This window comes from Carassius auratus, chromosome 24 (genome assembly GCF_003368295.1).
Source record: "Carassius auratus strain Wakin chromosome 24, ASM336829v1, whole genome shotgun sequence".
NCBI classification, from domain to species: domain Eukaryota; kingdom Metazoa; phylum Chordata; class Actinopteri; order Cypriniformes; family Cyprinidae; genus Carassius; species Carassius auratus.
Window position 1 is genome coordinate 9,673,806 of NC_039266.1, and position 21,660 is coordinate 9,695,465.

Genomic DNA, 21,660 nt, shown 5'->3' on the forward strand with positions numbered 1-21,660 from the left:
TATGTAGTAGATGTATTGCTCTTATCTGTACGATCAAAACTAAAAGTGTAATTTATTTTCAGGGTTATCAGGAGAAAATGTCTCGTAACGCGTATAACGCGTGAAATCCACTGCAGAGGGTTAACCCCTGACTACTACAACAATAGTATTTCTTATTTGCCGAAATAATAAAGAGTTTTAACTCTTTAAAATAAAGTGTTTACTGTGGGAGTAATACACTCAACCATCACCAGGGAAGGCAGTTTTTGTCCTTGTTATTGTTAGTTTTGACATTAATTTTCATTCATACATATATACATATATATCGGTTCAAAATATCGGTTATCGGTCTACTTGATTTATTATAATCGGTATCGTCATCGGCCTTGAAAAACACTTACGGTCGACCACTAGATTGAAACAAATGAAGTCTTTCTGATGAAACTGAACAAGATTAAGTTAATTATGCTTAAAACTTAAAAAAAAAATCTGTCAGTGGGTGTGAACTTGTTTTCTATTAAAGTTGTTTTTTCCTAGTACATTAGCATATATAATATTTGGTCACGTTTATTCATAAATTCATTTAATTTTGATAAATTTCGATAAATCTGCATTTTATGTAATTTTTCTTAAAGTAAGTGCATGCTTTTGAAGTAGAACACTTTTTTTTTTTTTTTTTTTGCGGTTACAGTAAAAGTTGTTTCCTGGGGGTATTTAAACCTTTTTGTTTTATTTTATAAAATGAATTAAAATGGAATTAAAATGGACATAATGGACATTTGTTGGAACTGGAAGTTACTGGAAGCTACCATATTGAATTTTTTTCCTTTTGATTTATTCCTTACATTTTCTTTACTTGGTCTTATAAAAGGCTTTAAAAGTCTTAAATGTACCTTGCTAAAATGTATTTTTGTATTATTGTTATTATTATTGATTCAATGAAATTCAATGCTTGTTTGACTTCCATTGATTTCCATTGTATGAATTTAAAATAGGTATAAAACATGACTTAAAATAGCTTCCTCTTGTGTTTTGCACAAAAATAAACAAAGTCATGAGGATGAGTAAGTTCTTCCAATGTTCTTTTTCGATGATCTGTCCCTTTGATTATGAAGATAAAAATGTGTCCGTCCCCTTCAGTGAACAGTTAAAAAGGACATACTGCTCAGAGCCATCTGTTGGGTGGTGGCCTGAAGCTGTCCTTGAAATGTGACTTCTGTGGATTTAACCGTCCCATCTTGAGAGTGATGTGTGGGATATTCCCATTGACAGCTGTTGGAAGTCATGATGTAAATAAGAATGTGATTTTGCATGAAGCTGCTCGTGGCATTGCATAGTGTCAGCACAAGAAGTGTTTTTAGGAAAGAACTACAAAACAAATGATCTAAAAAATTGGTTTACTACGAAAATTTTATGTTTTTTTAGGCAAAATTATACTTTGACATTTCCTCCCCTTTCTTGTCTACTCTATGCTTTCCTGTACCGGGAAGATAAAGTGCCTTAAATTGAATTTTACAGGAAGGCCGGAATTGAATTTTCATTTACAGGAAGGCTGGAAAAAAGAAAGCGAGCTTCTCATGCCTGCCATGTTTGTTGGGTACAAAGGTATGTGAGATAGGAATACGATCAATACATTCATTAACTCAAATCACAGAAGAGGCTGTCCTCTCCGTCCTCTCAACAGCATTTGTTGTCTGTTACCCCTGTTCTGTACTGGATGTAAATGGGTCTTTCTACAAAGCAAATGCCATTTGTATACATTTAAAAAAATCACTGTAGAATTTTAAATAATAAAAGCTTAAGCCAACTTCATTTTTGGTGCAGTAATCTTTTAAGCTAAAGCTTTGGCCGTCTTGTGGATTTTAAGCATGATGTTTTGAAATATGGCATTGTGCCTGCAGTCACAGCCTACTGAGAGCCAACAGATGCTTCCTATCTTTCCTTTATTCCCTCTGCTCCTCCACCCTTATTTTCTTGGAGTAATCTTTCCGTCACCATCGGCCCCATATGGCTTTGTGCCCTTTCGCCCAGTGGGCACGACATGGCATGTTCCACCCACGCCAATGCAGGATCCTTAGGAAGCCAGCAGTGTCTGATAGTCTGACAACTGTTGAACAAAGAGTCATTTTCTTTTCCTGTTGTGGAAGCATAATTGGAATTACAGACTGGGCATTTGGGAGATTTCCTGGTGATAGTTTTCATCAAAGAAGAAAATATTAAGAATGTTTTTGTGGCACATCATCACGTTACTTGCGTTTGAAAAGAAGCATTTGGAAAGAAGGTTTGGCTCATGTGAACAAGACACAAATTGATCTGTGTGGTATTTAATGAAATAGAAGCTTTTATGGCCACATCTCAATCATACCTCAGCATGGGGCTTCAAATGATTGAGGCATTCAGGGACGAGCAACATTCTTGGGATCCAACACGGGGCGAGTTTTGTTGATGAGTCGCAAAAGTTAAATTCAAAGTTAAAGTATTAGCTCATTCAAAAAAAAAGCCATTTTCTGGGGATTTTTTTGGTCCTCTTATTCCTATTAACCTATATGATTTCATGATTTTCTCCAACAAGATGCTCAAGTTGCTGTTTTCCATACAATTAGAAGTGACCTAAAAAGGGACTCACCAAAATTGTGCACTATATTTCAAAGTTATTATATGAAAATATAGCTGTCAAATCGTATTTTCAGAGAGCTTTTATTGTGCTTTTCGTAGCATAACAACACAAGGTCATCATTCACTTTCATTGTATGGAAAAGAGCAACGTGAACATTCTGCTAAGTAGCCCCCTTTGTTTTCCACAGAAGAAAGTCATGTGGTTTGTAACAACATGAGGATGAGTTAATAATGAAAGGATTTGTATATTTTGGGTAAACTGTGTGCTTATGTTAATATTAACTCTAGAGCTAGAGATATTGAGAGGAGTTGTAGGAACTTAGTACATTTTTATCCCTCCTGTCCCGACACGAAGCATGTTTGCTGGTTTGACTCAACAGCCCCACCAATCAGCCCCACACAGGGTTGTAAACTAATGTAGCATAATTTCCCAAGCTCTCTCTCTCTCGCCCTCTGGCTTTCTCTAAGAATTAGGCTGCTGTAGGTGTCACTGAAATCTGATGTTTTGTTGGCTCAGTCAGCAGTGCGCTGGATTCATGCCATACACATGACCACACACACGCGCTTTCGCTGTCTTGTTTGTCTTTCATCCGGATGCTCACTTATTTGAGTTTTTTATGAAACAGCCTTCAGGCCACTTGGAGGTCATTGGTGCCCTTTTTAATCCATGGAAGTAGAATGAGCTTTATATATTGTTACAATTAAAAATAACTGTTTTCTATTTTAATGTCATAAAGTGTAGTTTAATCTTGTGACAGCAAAGCTAAATTTTTAGCATCATTACTTCAGACTTCAATGTTGATCCTTCAGAAATCGATCTAGTATGCTAATTGGGTGCTCAAGAAACATTTTGCATTATGATTATCAATGTTAAATATAATTGTGCTGCTTAATATTTTTAATATTCATTTTTCTTTGTGCTGGGAAAGGCAGCGCCTGAGCTCACAGTGCTCACATTTTCCCTCTTGTTCACTGTCAGCGTTAACAGTTCTGTCTAAAATGAATAGAAGTCTGACTAATAATCAGATTACAATACAATACAAATAGTATTATAAAGATTGCTTTTATATTATTAGTAATAGCAATTTAATTTCTCAAACCTTTGCAAACTTAGTCGAATCCAGCTGTGAAATTTTGTGAAGTGTGCATTTTTATCCACACATGTTCTCTGTGTGACAGTCGGTCCATGCCAATTGAATGCTTTAAACTTCAAACTCGTGATTTCTAATTATGCTGTGCCTGATGAATTTGCCCACTGTTATATTCATGTCATTTTCACTGTGTGCTGTATGTAAAATGAGTGCTACCCTGGTTTTATTAGAAAAATATGATTTCAAATGCACACTAACTTCCCAGAATACTGAGTGCCCTGCTGGTTACAGTGTATACTTCCAAATTATATTTTATTAAATATAATTTATACAAAATACTTTGTCATCTGAAGTATAATTATTTTTATTTTACAGATTTGTTTTTTAATCCACTGTCAAATGATTTCAAATTTCTTAAAAATGTATTACATTTTTTTTAAAATTATATTGACTTTATTTCGGCTATCGCCCCCCTGCATTCCAAGATATTGGCATCGGCTGTCAAAAAAACCAATATCCGTCGGCCACTAATTACAACTCTAGAGCGGTTGCATGAATAGACAGACTATCTTTGTCTTACCAATGTCTGAAATCAGGCTTTTCACAGCGTTCTCTGAAAAATGGAGACAAGACCAGCAGTTTTTGGTTTTTGCTGTTTACCTCCTTCAGGAGCATTTTTTTTCAGTTTGCGGGAGGTTTTGGCCATTTTCCAAGCTAAAATAAAATCTGTCTAACTGGTTAATAAAGTTGCTGATGGAACATTTTCCTTATGGACTCTTGAATATGCCTTAATTAAATGTCATGGGAAAAATAAAGATCAACAGATTGTTTTCCAACTGTATGTTTCTTTGGTGTCCAAATTTCTGTTCCTTAGGGTTAAAATAATATTGTCAAATAATAAAATTAACGTGTGTGTGTGTGTGTGTGTGTGTGTGTATATATATAAACAACACAAAAAAAATGTTTTTAAAGACAACAAACATTCTTGGGAAGCAGTCAGAGCCAATTTTTGTAGATCATGAAATTTGTGTCTTACCTTCTTGAAAAAACTTACAGCTACAGAACGCCCTAGAATGTAGCACGTGACCTTCACAGATGCTCTTCTAGTGTTTGCACTTACTGAGGGTATAACGTTGTCTACTTACATCTCTCTGTGTGTCTTTGTTGCAGGCTCTGTGTTGGACGTTATAAAGCACATCATTTCAAAAGGGGAACACAAGAACGGTGTACTGGATGAACCCAGTATAGCTACTGTGCTGAAAGAGGTCCTTCAGGGTCTTGAGTACCTTCACAAAAATGGACAGATCCACAGGTAATACACTTTTGGAAAAGTTTTGGAACACTTGACTTAAAAATGTCATTTGTCATTATCCGCTTGATGTTCTAAACCATATGCTGTTGCTGTATTCTGTTCAACACAAAAGGAGAATTTAGAAGAAGATTCACACAGCTTGCTTTTTTAATAGTGACCACATCTTTGAAACTCCAGCGATGACAAAATAACTAAAAATGAATGAATGAAACATTCAGTCCAATTTGTGAACCAAATCAACTTATTTGTTGAAAAGAACTGGCTTGAAAGAATGATTTATTTATAAATTGGACCATTCTGGCAGAGCGGAGGAATTTGGACTCTTGGACTTATTATGAATAAACTTGGATGGATATGTACGTTCGGTTAGATATGAACTCGAACTTGACACAGACATTTTGGACAGTTGAATCAAAAAACTAACAACATAAAATTAAAATATCAAGACATAAAAAACATCTCCCATTCAAACTCGACTGGTTAAGGTCTTGGACTCGACTTTGACTCGACAAAGATGAACCCACTATTATAAATCTGGTTCTTAATTAGTCCAAATATTTGGGATAGACTTTTGGCCTGTTTTTCGTGCAAATAACACCATATGATCCAGAAGTTTTGTAATGTAGAGCACAAGTTTATATGGACCACTTTTATTATAATTTATGGTGCTCTACAGACTTGGTGTTGTACAGTATAAAAATATATCTTTAGCGTGCTACAGAAAAAACAAGACTGGACCGGTTTTCAACACAAAGGAGGTTTGTCGGATGCCTGTGGACTGAGACTCCATTTAATCAGCTTAATCTTAGGCGATGAATGATGGAATTAATGAATTCTGTTCAGAATCAACATCTGCTTAAGTTTCCAAATGGAAATCCACGGAAAAAACTGGAGGGAGCCGTCCCAGTCTAATTCGTACCCTTCAGTCTTTTATCACTAAATCTTGAAATCATACAAATCTCAGTTGATGCAGGCTGAGCATATACAGCCGTTTCATTGGCAGTCTTTTACTAAGCTCATCAAAGATTCCTTTGCTAGTTTATCAGAGATATTCATCTTCAGACGTCAATACTGTCTTAGCGGTGATGACTCACTGATGGTTAATTTAAATCATCTGTCTCTCCCTTTTTATATTAATTGCTTTTTTCATATCCCTTGTTGCCTCTACAAATGCACAGGCCTGTTAAAGCAGACAGTGTAAATAATTCACAGGCTTTTAGTCTGGTTAAGTACCCATGACTTGCAAGCTTGACTCTGAATCTCAATGAAGGAGACCTTGTCTTTTTGCTTCTGCTGCGCCGCCAGTTTGACGGGAGGTAATTTTTGACTTATTAGAAGCTTTTGAGTGTTATTTTGAGATGTCTGAAAAAAAGGTACTTGCTATTTCTTTCAGACACAGTTTTTGGAAGATGGACTGAGTTTTATCATGTAGCCTGATTTTTGTCCAATGTTGAGGTTTAGAGATGCACCGTAAGTTTAAGCAAAAAGCAAATAGCAGCAAAGATGACGGCAGTATGGAACCATTTAAAACTGTATGAGAAAGAATTATCTACTACACAAACAAATTTGACAATGTGATATTTGCAACAAACGTCTTCCCAAATTCATTATGAGAATCATTTATAAATCTGCTCTTGTCAACAAAAAGAAGTATTGAGGTTTTCTGCCAAAATAAAAGCTGAGAGAAAGCAAGCACTCCATCATCATTAATAAATGTTGTTATTGTAATTTCACTGTTGTTCACTAAAATAAAATATAATAAGATAATTAATAATTACAACAGCTCTATTAATACATTTATTATAGCGTTCACACACAGTGTTCAGTGGGACCTAATATTTTCTAATGTTTGAAACTAAGTCTCTTCTGCTCAGAAAGGCTGCGTTTATTTGTAAAGTAAAAAATATATGTCTCAAAAATGTCTGAAAAATATTATTTCACTAACTTATTCATTTAAGTGTGCTTTGCCTGCTGTGTTCACCATAAAAAAAAAAATTATATATATATATATATATGTATGTGTGTGTGTGTGTGTGTGTATGTATATATATATATATATATATATATATATATATATATATATATGTATACACACGTTAATGTTTATATTTTTGTTTATGTATAGGTATATGTTTCTTTTAATATAGAACAATTTCCTGTGCAAACTGTGTACTCTGTGTATATATGGAGTGTCGGTGTACTTATGAAACATGCTACCTATCAGATTGTGCTAGTAAAAATGTATTAGCATTGTTTTAAGGGTAACTTTAGGGTAAGGGTAGGTATGGGTGGGTAGGTTTAGCCACAAAAGTCTTTAGACTTTAAGCATGTGTCAGGCCTGTAATCTGAATCCAATGAGAGAAAAGTGAAGAGGCTTTTGTTGCATGTGCAGCAAGGAGGTAGTCACACGTTATCCTCCACATCGCTCGAGGATGCAGTTAGACACTGGCATGAAGTCAGTTTTCAAAAAGGAGTGAAGCAGCAAAATTCTTTATCATACTAACCATCCTGTTAAGTCCAGCAGATGGGCATAAAAATAACTCTCTTTCACCCTGGCCCCAGTTTAAGAACAGTCTGTTTGTCAATGCTCTGCTCTGGTGTGATTGGACTCAAATGGACTCTTTGGGTCTGTCTTCACATTGAGACTCTCTTTGTTATGGGTGTCAGCTGGGGAAACCAGAACGTGCCGTCATGGCTCCCACAGAGGGTGACATCATTGCTCGTGCTGTATGTGATCTGTATCGCTAAGATCTCAGGAAACCGTTACGCTTTTGTTCGGAGATTCTTCAGATTGCCTAGTTCCCTCTGGGTTTGATATGGTGGTGGAGTTGCATTCTGGAAAGTTTTTGAATACCTGATTAGGGTAGGATCTGTGGAGTGTCATTAAAAGTCAATTGAAAAGTCAAGTTGTGATACCGAAAAGCACCACTTGGAGATGCCAAAAAAAACAAAAAAAAGCCTAAAATAACCACCTGCTGACTGCATATAGCTAATGCTGTAGACAGATCCATTCATTATCATGAATGTGTGTGGAAACAATGTGAATGTACGGAAATGTCTGTGTATAAATACAATGTGTGATCAGTGCGTCAAGAGCACTTGCATTATTAGATATAACCGATTCATGCATGCTTACTGTATGTATTTACCTTGATTGCAGTCTTTATCCATCAAAACTTTACTAGTGAGACTGGTTATCCAGTTGAGAAAAGTATTTGCGTCTCATTTGGCCATACATCGGTGGGATGTTGACAATCCGTTCAGTCTGTACAGCTCACACTCTTCAGAGACAATCACTATGATAGAGCTCTGCCATCTCTAATGTAATCTGCCTGGTTTTTTTATATTCGCACTGTTTTGGACGGATTGTTTGAACGCATTTGCTTCCTGGATCATTGGACTGTAAACTTTCCCAGAGTTTAGTGGCTTAAAATTATCTTTGCAAGCAGAGAAGCAAAATTGTGTTAAAGGGTTATAATAGAAATTGTGCTTCAGTAATTTTGAGATAACTGTGATAAATTATTTTAACGCGTTAATGCTTGTAAAATTAATTGCATCCATTAACGTGTTAACGATGACAGCCCTAATTAAATATATATATATATATATATATATATATATATATATATATAAATACACACATACACACACACACACACACACACATACTAGGGCTGGGTTTTGAGACAAATTTCACGATTCACAAATTTTCACTCATTCACAAACTCATTCAATATAGATTATTTTGGATACACATCAGAAGCAGTACATGCCAAATTCACTCAAGAAAAAAAACCTCAACTAATGCTGTAAATTATGCATGACAGTCAGTTGATACTACATTACTACAATATTGAAGGTTAAAATTGAGTGATTTGATGTACAACTGCTAAAATTACTCTTAAGTTTTTTTAATAAAAAAAGTTACAATTACATAACAATATTTATACTTTTTTTGTAGGTGCTCTCTGTACTAATTTCTCCTGCAGAAATGCATCATTCTGCCAAACAAAGCAGAACAGAAAGATTAATATTTTTCTAAATTATGGTAATAACCAAAATTTCACAATTTGTTTATATATATATATATATATATATATATATATATATATATATATATATATATATATATATATATAAACAATTAAATGTCATAAAACCTTGATGGATTTATTCAAACATAAATTCAACATCGAAGAACAGTAAAAATTATAATGAATGTGTTATATGGTGCATATATTTAGCAACTTTCTACAGTTCTAAACTCTACAGTTTATTTTTCTGACTATCTGACTAATGAGTTTAATAGGTGTTTTCTGAGGTAAATGTGGTGTAACTTGACATTGTTTACAAGCCGCTATATTGAAATATTTGCATGGCTGAAACACTGATTGAGCGATTACGCGAGATAGAAGTTGTACTCTTTCTTTAACTTACCTTTGGTTGTTTAATCATGTTTATTTTGTGCTGAAACTGGTATTAATGTTGAAGAGATGAACTCTATGCACTGCTGCATCTGTTGAACTGAGGCGCTACAGCGGTCTGTCACTTCACATTCAAAAGCGCCAAAACGGGATTTTATTGTTTAAATACTGCAATACAATGGACATATTTTGAAATCAGAGACTTTGTTACATATTAAAAGTGCCAACGTACAATGCTTATTGCTATTTATTGGATGGAAGGTGCCCTTCAATGTTCCATTAATTGAAAACAGGCTAGACTAATCAATTCTTGGGATTTAATGCTGCAAAATTGAGTCCTTAATGTGGTAGGGTGACTGAGCTGGTGACTGGCTGGTGATTGAGCTGGTGACTTGGGTGGTGAAGTTGTGACAGGACATCCCCTCATGCCAAAAAGAGACTAACCAGGCTGTGAGGGTGGGCGTCCAGGAGCTGTGGCAGGTAACTGACAGGTGAATAGGGTCTGGCCGTTTGGGAGGTTATGGTGGCGCTGACCCTTCAGGAGGCCATGCGGAAGACCCCGGGCGAGCTTTGGATGGTGGTCAAAGGCTAGGACCTGTACTGGATTCTGGACAAAGGCTGTAGCCTGCACCGGACTCTGGTCAGGAACATTGACTCGGTAACAGAAGCCCTCTCTGGGCCTAATTCAGGAACATTTCATCTTTTTAACTTTTTATTCATCAAAGAATCAAAAAAAAAAAAAAAGCTTCACTGATTCCAAAAAAAAACAAATATTAAGCAGCACAACAGTTTCCAGCACTCATAATAAATCAGTCTATTAGCATGATTTCTGAAGGATCATGTGTCACTGAAGACTGAAGTAATGATGCTGAAAATTCAGCTTTGATCACAGGATTAAATTAGATTTGAATGTATATTAAAATAGAAAAACATTTATTTTATACCATAATAATATTTCACGGTATAAATGTTTTTCCTGTATTTTTGTTCAAAAAATTTCAGCATTGATGAGCATGTATGTATATATGTACATATATGTATATATATACACATACACATTTACATACACAATTTGAAAATAAACGAAGGCGGTTTCATCTAACAATCTGTTCAACCTCTGCGACATAAAAGTCTATATGAATATGAAGTCTTCTTTGTTCTGTGTTCACACACAGATCAATCACATGTGCATCCCTCTGCATCTTTTTTTTTATTTATATTTATATCTAGTTTTTCAAATCAGGTGTGTTCTCTCCTCTCCGTACTCCATATAAAAAAAATATGCAAGCAATTATCAGTCATGCTCACGGACAGCAGGAGTGTTACCAACCACTCTAATCGTCTCCAAACATCTGCTACACTTCAGGAACGCCTCCAAACACGCTTGAGTTTGGAGTGGACATGTGTTAGTGTGTTTTGATTTGCCCAGCAGGAGTCAATAACTGGTGCCTCTCAGAATATGTTGGTCTGTGTGTGTGTGTGTGTGTGTGTGTGTGTGTCTTTATATTGCAAAAGGGTTGCAATTATGGTTTTGCACCCCTAAAGCACATAATTGGATTGCGTCATGGCAAGAGAATGTGACTGTTATGATAAAAGAAGCAAAGTCTTCTCATTATGTTCAAAAGTGAATGTACTTTACTGTCGGTCAGCGGCTTCAATATACTTCAAATCTCTGCTGCCCCCAGCTGGACTGTCAAATATAATGCATGAAGAATTACTCTTAAATTGTAGAAGGCTCTAGTCACAGGATTTGTCTTGTAATTAATTTAATAAATGATGCAAATAATATATTAAAGTGAACTGCCTATTAATGTGAGCTGAATTTAATCATGTTGAATATATTCTTATTGGTTCCAGCGGCGTCTGTACTCTTTAATATAATTTCACACCACGGTTCTGAATACATTATTGAGAGGGTGATATCGCTTTTAAGTTAATATAGAATAATGCACACCATTTCTGGTGAATTTTGAATATTTTTTTATTGCAATTGAAAATAATTTCATTTTAGTACACTTTCTATACACAAAGCTGTATGCCTATAGTATAATAAAACATGACTTCGTTCTGATTGAATCCTCCGTCAGTAGCTCTTTAGTATGCTTCATTTATCATATTCATGCTACTGTCACATGAAAATGTTTTTGTCTAGTGATAAGGAAAAATAAGGTGTAAAAATGTTACTCCTGTTCTTTTAGTTGCATTAGTGGTGCATTAATTAAACACTTTTTTGGGTTACATTGTCAGTACAGACGCCGTTTTGAGTGATCTACATCTGTATTCTTGCACAGCTGTTTGTGTGTCTAAAGACAGACTCCCTGTGTTTGTCCGCAGGGATCTCAAAGCTGGAAAACATCCTGCTGGGGGAGGACGGATCAGTGCAAATCGCAGGTACCAACTTTCTCTTTAACTGCACGCACTTTCTGCCTAACAGTGAAATATACCCATTATAGTCCAGACAATGCAAAAGGCACATACTGCTGTGATATTTAAAGAGAGAATTTGATATATTTCTGGCTGAAGAGAGTGCTTTTTTCAGTTAATTATTTGTCTTATTTTATTTAAAATTTAAGTTTTTTTAATATTTTGAAAGACGGTTCTTATGCTCACCGAGGCCCCATTTAATTAAATAAAAATAAATTACAGACAGTAATATTGTAAAATATTTGTACAATTTAAAATAACTGTTTTCTATTTTAATGCATTATAAATGTAATTTATTCCTGTGACGCAAAGCTGAATTTTCAGCGTACATATTTTTTTTAATCTTTAGATTTCGGTGTAAGTGCCTTCTTAGCCACTGGTGGTGACATGACTCGAAATAAAGTACGGAAGACGTTTGTGGGAACGCCATGTTGGATGGCTCCAGAAGTGATGGAGCAGGTAAGGATTCCCACCCAACAACCAGGACTCATTTAAAGTCATACAAATGCACACAAATCCTGATTCCAGTGAAGAAGATACAGTGGGCCAAAGGTCCTGAGATCACATGGTATTAAATTGGAAAAATTCCAAATAGAAGCATTTTCATCTCACTGTATGTGCACTGAATCACATGGACAATTAAAGCACTTATTTTGCCCTTTTAAAGTCTAAAGACTTCAGTGTGGTGTGAAATTGCCTGTAACTGCTGGCATATGGATGCATCTCTCGTGTTAAACAAATCTGTGACTGTTTGTGTGCAGGTGAAAGGTTACGACTTCAAAGCAGACATCTGGAGTTTTGGGATCACAGCCATCGAGCTGGCCACAGGCGCCGCTCCTTACCACAAATACCCTCCTATGAAGGTGAGGAAAGAGCAGGAGATACAGTCCATATGCACTCTATTGAATCTCCCAGCTGTTTTAAGACACTCATGCATCCCTCTCCTGAGAAACATGTTTTATTGCATGTTGGGTGTGTTTGTGTTTGTGTTTGCAGGTGTTGATGTTGACCCTGCAGAATGATCCGCCTTGCCTTGAGACCGGAATCACAGATAAAGAGATGTTGAAGAAATATGGGAAATCCTTGAGGAAAATGATCTCGTTGTGTTTGCAGAAGGACCCAGAGAAAAGGTGCGGAGTAGAGCCGCAGTGATCTCGTTGGGTCATGTGTGAAAAGCACAAGTTTGGGTTCGGTGTTTTTTAATGTCTCTCTTTCTCATGCTCATCAGAGCTGCATGAGAATTTTACAATTCAGTAAAACGGTAATATTGTGAAATATTGTCACAATTTTGTTTAGTTTTTTTTAATGACTGTTATAGCTGATATTGCCTGAAGAAACAAATTTACAGCAATTGTATTTCAATAGTGTTTGCTTTATAGGCCAACATCATTAGAACTCCTAAAACATAAATTCTTCCAGAAAGCCAAGGTAAGAGTCTTACTTCCAGGACTTTTTATTTTATTTGTTTTATTTGATTGGTCCATGTTACTCAGTACTCATGTATTCATCTTAATGTTGTTGTTGTTGTTGTTTTTTTTGCAAATCTGTATGCGTTTATTATGTTTAAATGTTTTTATATTACAAAAAATTACAATTGCTACTATTATACTCAAAACAGGACAATGCAACTTAAAAAAAGAAGTCCATGTCTTCTGAATCCATTCACACTGTATCGGAATCTAAATGCAAGGGTGTAGCTTGAAAAGAACAGTGAATGCAAACTTAAATTTCATGTTGCACAGATACAATTTTTAATTGTATCACCTTGGCACAGTTACATACCGAAATGAATTTGGCATACAAATATTAACCCATTTTTGCTCACATATAGAGCTAGAAAGTTCTCTCTCCCAAACAAGCCTAGTAATAAAAACTGCTTGTCCTTCAAATGTAACAGTAAGAACCTTATATAACAAACTCACTGACTACTTTCCAGGTGTTTGAAAAAGTTGTTTTTTTTATAGGAGTCAGACTTCTATTAGTACATAACAAGGTATCTTTCAAAATATAGTATAATAAATAAAATATATAATAAAATAAATTATAATAAAAATAGGTAAAAAACTAAAAAATACTGTTTTAATAATTGGTGTTTGCTGTCTGTTTTGCTGCTAACTATTTGCCGAATGGAGTTCCCTGTCAACAGTCTTTAATCATTGCCCAGTAGGAGATGAATTTGAGGTGAAATTGTGGTTATTGCCATAATTTAGAAAAATGTTAATCTTTCTGTTCTGCTTTGTTTGGCAGAATAATGAATTTCTGCAGGAGAAATTATTACAGAGAGCACCTACAATTACAGAGAGAGCGAGAAAGGTGAGGAAAATGTTGTATAATATTGTATTAGGTATTATTTCTATTGTTTTATGATGTTTTAATTTTTTTTGAGTTAATCCCAGTTTTATGACCTTTATTGTTAGATGTTTATATAGTATTATTATATGCTTCTTATACTTGTTCCCATATTTATTTATTTTAGCCAGTTTAAAATCTGGTACATAAAAATTCAGGAACATTAAAGAATAAACTATATTAAAAAAAATGTAAATATGTAATAAAACAAATTAAGTATTTATTTATTTTTTTTACAAGAAAATACTTTTGCAGTCTTTCTACTTCAACATTTTCTCATTGAATTAAATGTTGATTTATTTTTATTATTTCTTTTGTGAAATTTACTAGCAATTTATAAATTAAATTGTTTTAAAAGTAAATCCTACATAATTTTAAGTGTACTCCAAATCAGTTTGAAAAAAAAAGTAAATAAATAATTTTCAAATTTTCTTGTTTTGACTTATTTTGATTAACTCAATGATTATTTTGATTTTTTTTATTCTGCATGATGGATGAACAGAAAAATATTATAATAAATATAAATATTAATTAATTACATACAAGTAACGTTTTTTATATATATATATATATATATATATATATATATATATATATATATATATATATGTTTATCTGTATGTACTTTATGTGCATATATATATATATATATATATATATATATATATATATATATATATATATATATATATATATATATATATATGTATATGTATGTATATATATGTGTGTGTTTGTGTACACACATATTTGTATAATGTACTGTATGTGTATATATTTGTGTGTAGGTTCGGCGAGTTCCTGGCTCCAGTGGGAGACTCCATAAAACAGAAGATGGAGAATGGGAATGGAGCGATGATGAACTGGATGAGGAGAGCGAGGAGGGCAAAGCTGCTGTTGCTGCCTTGCGGGTAACACACACACACACACACACACAAGCATAATTTCAGATCCTACTGAACACGTCATTTTGAGAGCTCCAGCAGCGGTTGTTTGTGTGTGGTGTTTGTGATGCTGTTGGCTGTTATGGCACCTCTCATCCCTGGCAACTGTGTTTTGTGTTTGCCGCTAAAGGAGCAGCAGTCCAAGTCGACAAGGCGACAAGTCCGTTTCTCTCATCCTCTTGAGCTGCCCCCACCCAGGGTTGTTCAGTTTTCCCGCTGATACAGATGGCCCACCTTAACAAGGAAGCACACTCCGTCAAACACAACATTAGGGCATGCAGGAACTGGAAGTGCTAGATAATGAGACAGAAAATTTGTTTAGACAGTATATTGTTATCCCGCTTCAAAGACTAAAACAATAAAGATACTAGAGTTCAGGTTGGTGAAGGATGAACGTTGAACCTTCACCTGTCTGTGATTAATCTGTTTCTCTGCAGATCTATGCAAGAAATAATCATGTACAGTATAAAATCATTTAGATCGCTTACTATGATAACCTCTGCTCAATATCCTGTAGCTTATACGTGCTACAGAATTCCCTACTTACATGGCTTACCTTAAACTTGACCACATACTTCTAATCTCAATGACTAAACTGTGGTAAAGCAAAAAAAGTGTAACTAAACTATTCTTGCTAGGAAGAACAGAGAGACAGAATGTGTGCTTCCTGGATGCCATCTGTATTGTGCTTTTATTTATAACTTTGATATACTGATCAAATCAGTGCTCTCTGATAACCATCCAGATTCTGTTTAAAAGCTTCCTCATAATGAGACTTATCTTGGTTTAGGCACTAACATGTAATAAGGTCACTTCTGGTCACTATGATCTTTGTATTCCAGTATTAAAATCACTTTATATCTCTTCTATCCTTGCTGATTAAAAACATCTTACTGACCTTTAACATCTGAAGTAGTATTGCAAGTCTGAACACACCTCAGGTTAGAAGGCGGTGTTTAATTGTGTCTGTTTGGTTAAGGCTTGCGGAACACATTGGATGTATGTAGTTCATACTATTGGACTGAATATGTTCTAGGCAGATGTTGTGTAATTTGGTTGCATATCTTAAAGGGATAGTTCACCTAAAAATGAAAATTACCCCATGATAACCTCAAGCCATTCTCGGTCTTCTTTCAGACGAATACAGTCAGAGTTATATTAAGAAATGTCCTGCCTCTTCCAAGCTTTATAATGGCAGTGAATATGGATTGAGATTTTGAAGCCCAAAAAAGTGCATCCATCCATCATAAAAAGTGTTCCATGTGACTCTGGGAGGTTGATAAAGGCCTCCTGAAGGGAATCAATGTGTATATGAACATCAATTCGCTTCAGAAGGCCTCTATAGCCCTCCCAAAGCTGTATGGAGCACTTTTCATGATGGATGGCTGCACTTTTTTGGGCTTCAAAATCTCAACAGCTATTCACTGCCATTATAAATCTTGGAAGAGCCAGGGCATTTTAATATAACTCTGAATGTATTTGTCTAAAAGAAGAAAATCATATACACCTAGCACGGCTTGAGGCTGCATAAATCATGAGGTAATTTTCATTTTTGGGCGAACTATCTCTTTAAAACAGTTCCAGTAGTCCTTCAGTTCTTGAAGGATATTTTACTAAAACTGTGAATGCTTAACATCATAGCACAAGTGTAAAATAAAAAGCTCATGAAGGACCTTAACTCCCTGCTTCATTCCTCACTACAGTGTGTTCAGAACCAAAGCTGAATTACAGTAACCCACACCATTATATATTATAACAAGAGACTTGAGTTTGACCTTTGACCTTTTATCTCTCTCACACAGTCACCGAGAGTAAAAGAAGGACTCCAGAACACAGAGGTTTGTAAACCATGAGGAATCTTTCCAAATACCATTCTAATGAACTATTCTTATGATTCCTGCTGTATGTACTACAGTGTATTTATAATATGATGCTTTTTTTCTTGCATGCATGAGATACATAGACCTGCTGTATTTGACAGAGATTGATTTGAGATTATATTTCACAGTTTGTATGTATTTACAATGCAATTTATAAACGTTTTTGTGTGTGTGCATGTATTTGTAGATATTCCAGCCTTTCAGCAGTCACCTCCAGCCTGAACTACCTCAAGCTGCTGGCCAGGGCCCGGCCAACCCTCAACACACTGGGCCAAGTACAACCCCGACCCCGGCTGCGAACCCTGCACAGGTACAGCAATTCCACACTGTTCCAATCAAAGCTGCTGTATCAAGCATGAAATTATGACGTCACCTCAGTCTGTACAGAGAGTCTGATCCTCTGCTTCCTTCCATAGGCCCCGGTTTCTGGAGGCAATGCCTCACCATCCCCCATCAGTTTAGTATTAAGGTTAAGGTAAGGTGTATTTGGTTTTTGGTTTTGATTCATTAATTGATGTTGATCCATAGTTGCCACGAGCAGCAGATGACTTACATTTCTCCTTCTGTCCTATAGAAACTTAAAAAAGGAACTGAATGACATACGATTTGAGTTCATGCCTGGCAGAGGTAAGAGTGTAAAGATGTGGCTAATAGTAAACAATAAATCGAGCAATAAAAAGTCCACACAATACACTCTTAAAGGAATACTCCACCCTAAAATTACAATACTGTCATCATACTGTACTCACCCTCAGTCCTAGTACTTTTTTTAGTCTTTGGAACACAGATTTTTAGAAAAAGAATTACATTCTGGCAGTGAACAGGTCCCTCAAAGATGACGCTTGACAGAACATGCGAAATGAACTCTGGTGTAATCCAAACGACCACGCTTGATGAATCAGTGCCACTTTTTTGGGTGGAGTATCCCTTAAGTGTTCATTAGTCTTTAGAAAGTTGTCACATTTGTCAAAGGCGGTGAACATCTCTATCCGTCGATTTACACACTTGGGCAGTTCTGTTGTCCAATGTGTTTTCCTTTAAGAAATCAGTTTATCGTCAGTTCCTCTTAATCTCAGCTCTCTGCCCTCCAGCATCTGCATTTTGTCAGCGCCGTGTTGTGGATTTTCAAGACTCCCAAAATAAAACATTTAGTGTCATATGCATTTAGCTGGCTTCAGGGGAGATTTCTGATGGCCTGATGTAGTGCCTGAGAATGCTCTTCTGCCCGAACACGTCCTCATTCTGCTCTCTGTACTAACTCCAGTATGTTAGCATGTTGTGTGCAGCTGATCAGTTATGTTCTGAAAGATCTACAAGCTTGTCAGTTCAATGAGCAGGAGGTTATAATTTACCAGACTTTAAGTCTTAAAGTTGGTCTAAGCGAGTCCATGCATCACGCACATTTTCTTTTTCTGTAGACACAGCAGATGGGGTTTCTCAGGAGCTGGTATCGGCTGGCTTGGTAGATGGGAGAGATTTAGTTATAGGTAAGATTTTTCTTTTGTTTTAGTTTTAGAGATTTTAGTTATAGGTAAGAAATTACCGTATTTTTCGGACGTCGCACCTGAGTATAAGTCACATCAGTCCAAAAATACGTCATGATGAGAAAAAAAAAACATGTATAAGTCGCACTGGACTATAAGTCGCATTTATTTAGAACCAAGAGAAAACATTACCGTCTACAGCCGCGAGAGGGCGCTCTATGTTTTCAGTGTAGGCTACAGGAGCACTGAGCAGCATAGAGCGCCCTCTCGCGGCTGTAGATGGTAATGTTTTCTCTTGGTTCATGTTTCTTAGTTCATTTCTGTTGGTTCAAGTCAAATTAATTTTGATAAATAAGTCGCACCTGACTATAAGTCGCAGGACCAGCCAAACTATGAAAAAAAGTGTGACTTATATTCCGGAAAATACGGTAAGACTTATTGAACAAGAATGCATTAAATTGATCAAAAGGGATAATTCTGGCATTTATAATCTTACAAAAGATTATTTTTAAACTAAATGCTATTTGTTTAACTTCTTTTCATCGAAGAATGTTGATTCTAAAATAAAAGCATCACAGTAAAAAAAAAAAAAAAGAGCAGCATAACCATTTTCAACATAAATGATGAGCAAATGTTTCTAAAAAACCAAATCACACATTAGATTTCTAGTAATGGCTGCTGAATTAAAAAAATAATAAAGTTGTTTTGCATCACCAAAATAAACTATATATTAAGAATAAAATAGAAAATAGTTATTTAAAATTCAATATTTCAAAATATTACAGATTTTACTTCATATGTAAAGAATTACAGTAATTATATATAATTGCTATATATAAGCCTATAAGGATTTCTACTGAAAGTTAAATTGATGTGCAATATGTTAAGATAATTGTTAACTATAATACCTCTGTTTTGTGTCATTTCAGTGGCTGCTAATTTGCAGAAGATAGTCGAAGAGCCCCATTCCAATAAAAATGTCACATTTAGACTGGTGAGTGACTTCTGTTTTGGTTAAAGCCCCTGTGATCTAGTCCTCCCTGGTGTTTTGCAGTAACACGTCGTGCGTGGTGTTTTTCAGGCCTCTGGCGTTGAGGGCTCGGAGATTCCTGATGATGTCAAACTCTTGGGATTTGCTCAGCTCAACATTAGCTAAACTTTGGCTCTGTGCAGGAAGCCTGACTTGCCTACAAATGTGAAAGCAAACCAACACTACCGACCGAATGACACATTGATGTATTTTTTTCCTCTTTCAATTGCCCTAAAGAAACCACTGTTGCCAAAGAGAAAGATTCCATAGCGCCAGCCCATAGGATTTCAAACAGCCCAACGGAAGAGTTGCACGAACATGAGAATGAGCAGAATTTGTAGGAATATATTAAAATAAAGTTGATGATTTAGGATGCAATCATTAAAACCAGATATAACCTTAATATTCTTTTAATAATTTTATTTAATGTTTTTCCTAGTTTTGCGCAATCTGACAACCTAAAAAAGAACACTGCAAAAATGCCTTCAATGTTATATTAAGTCAAACTCAAAGAAGCATGGAGTTTATAGAGGAAGCAAATAGGTTTAGCTATAATTCTAGCTTTATTTTTTAACCTGTAATTTCTATTGTTTTGGAGAGAAGCAACTAATCATGTTTTGTTACACAGTTTGCATTATTTACTTCAGTTTAAACCAGCTTAATGAACATTTACGGGATCTGGTTTTGATATTTCCACTTCTGGTTGTTGTACAAATTTTACTTTTCTCTGCTGTTATACTCAAGAGCTTGATTTCTTCATTGTACGCTGACTAATATCAATACAAACAGAAAAATTCTCATATTTCAGATTCTGCAGATTAGCTGAATAAGATGAAATGATTTATTCAGTGTCATTTGAACACTCCTGAAGGCAGTTTTACTGCTTTCCTCTCTTTTTTATTTTTATTTTTATTTTTTGCTCTCAACTTGGCACATTTGCAAATGTTACTATCCCTTGCTGCTCTAAAAGTTATTGTCTTAATGTTTCTGCACATTTATGCATCACACATATCTCTCCTTTTTTAGATTTGGCTTCCATTTGTGAATTTTGGTTTTAATTTTTTTGACATCATCTATGACTTTTTATTTTTGTAAGTCTCTCTGTAAGTCTCTGAGGTACCTGGTGAAACTTTGGTGTTTGGCCTTTTCCTGCTCTGGAATTGAACTCTTCATGTGTATTTGTGTTGTGGATGAACTCAGTTAAGCATGTACATAATGTAATTTGCCATTGGTTTGATTTTATATGGGATGTTTCACTCATGGCCTTTGTGTTCTTCATAAATAAGGTGATGGGAGGTGGTGTCCGCTACAAAAGACACATTGTGAGTGTTGGTTTTTCTTTTTGTCAATGAGCGTGCCTAGAATCACAATGGGGTCTTGTGTTGCATAAATCTGCCCGGTGTTTTCAGCAGATCTGTTCTGAATTGCTGAAGTTTGAGAGGTTGTTTATTTCACCCAAGATATCTCTTTTAAACCCATCACTATCTTTGTGCAAAAACAGCCTGGAATAATCTTATCAACTTAATTATTTTTAAGCAATGTTTCACTTGATTTCTAGTATTATTATTATATTAATCCCCTTTGCCCTTGCTGACATTTAATATTTTATATATAATTATATTAAATACAGTGGGTACGGAAAGTATTCAGACCCCGTAAAATGTTTCAATCTTTGTTATATTGCAGCAATTTGCGAAAATCATTTAAGTTAAAAAAAATGTCCTCATTAATGTACACACAGCACCCCATATTGACAGAAAAACAAAGAATTGTTTACATTTTTTGCAGATTTATTAAAAAAGAAAAACTGAAATATCACATGGTCCTAAGTATTCAGACCCTTTGCTGTGACACTCGTATATTTATTCACATTCAGTTTACCGTAAGCAATAAATACAAATTGAAAGCAAAAACATCAATATCAGCATATTTTTCTTTATATTCTCACTTAATTTCTTTAGCTTGTGTTGGATTTTAAGGCATGTTTTTAAATGCTTTAAAAATCAATAAAGAATGTATATAAAGGTGACTAATATGCCTCCTTTTTGGTTCCAGTATATATATTACCCGAAGGAAAATATGGAAGTCGATGGTTAGGGTACCAGCATCTGTTGGGTTACAGGCAGT

The 21,660-nt window shown here is 35.2% G+C and overlaps 1 pseudogene; it reads left to right on the top strand.

The window, feature by feature from the left end:
- Positions 1-2,020: 2,020 nt before the first annotated feature.
- LOC113041852 (serine/threonine-protein kinase OSR1-like) lies at positions 2,021-20,319 on the top strand (annotated as a pseudogene).
- The last annotated feature ends 1,341 nt before the right edge of the window (positions 20,320-21,660 follow it).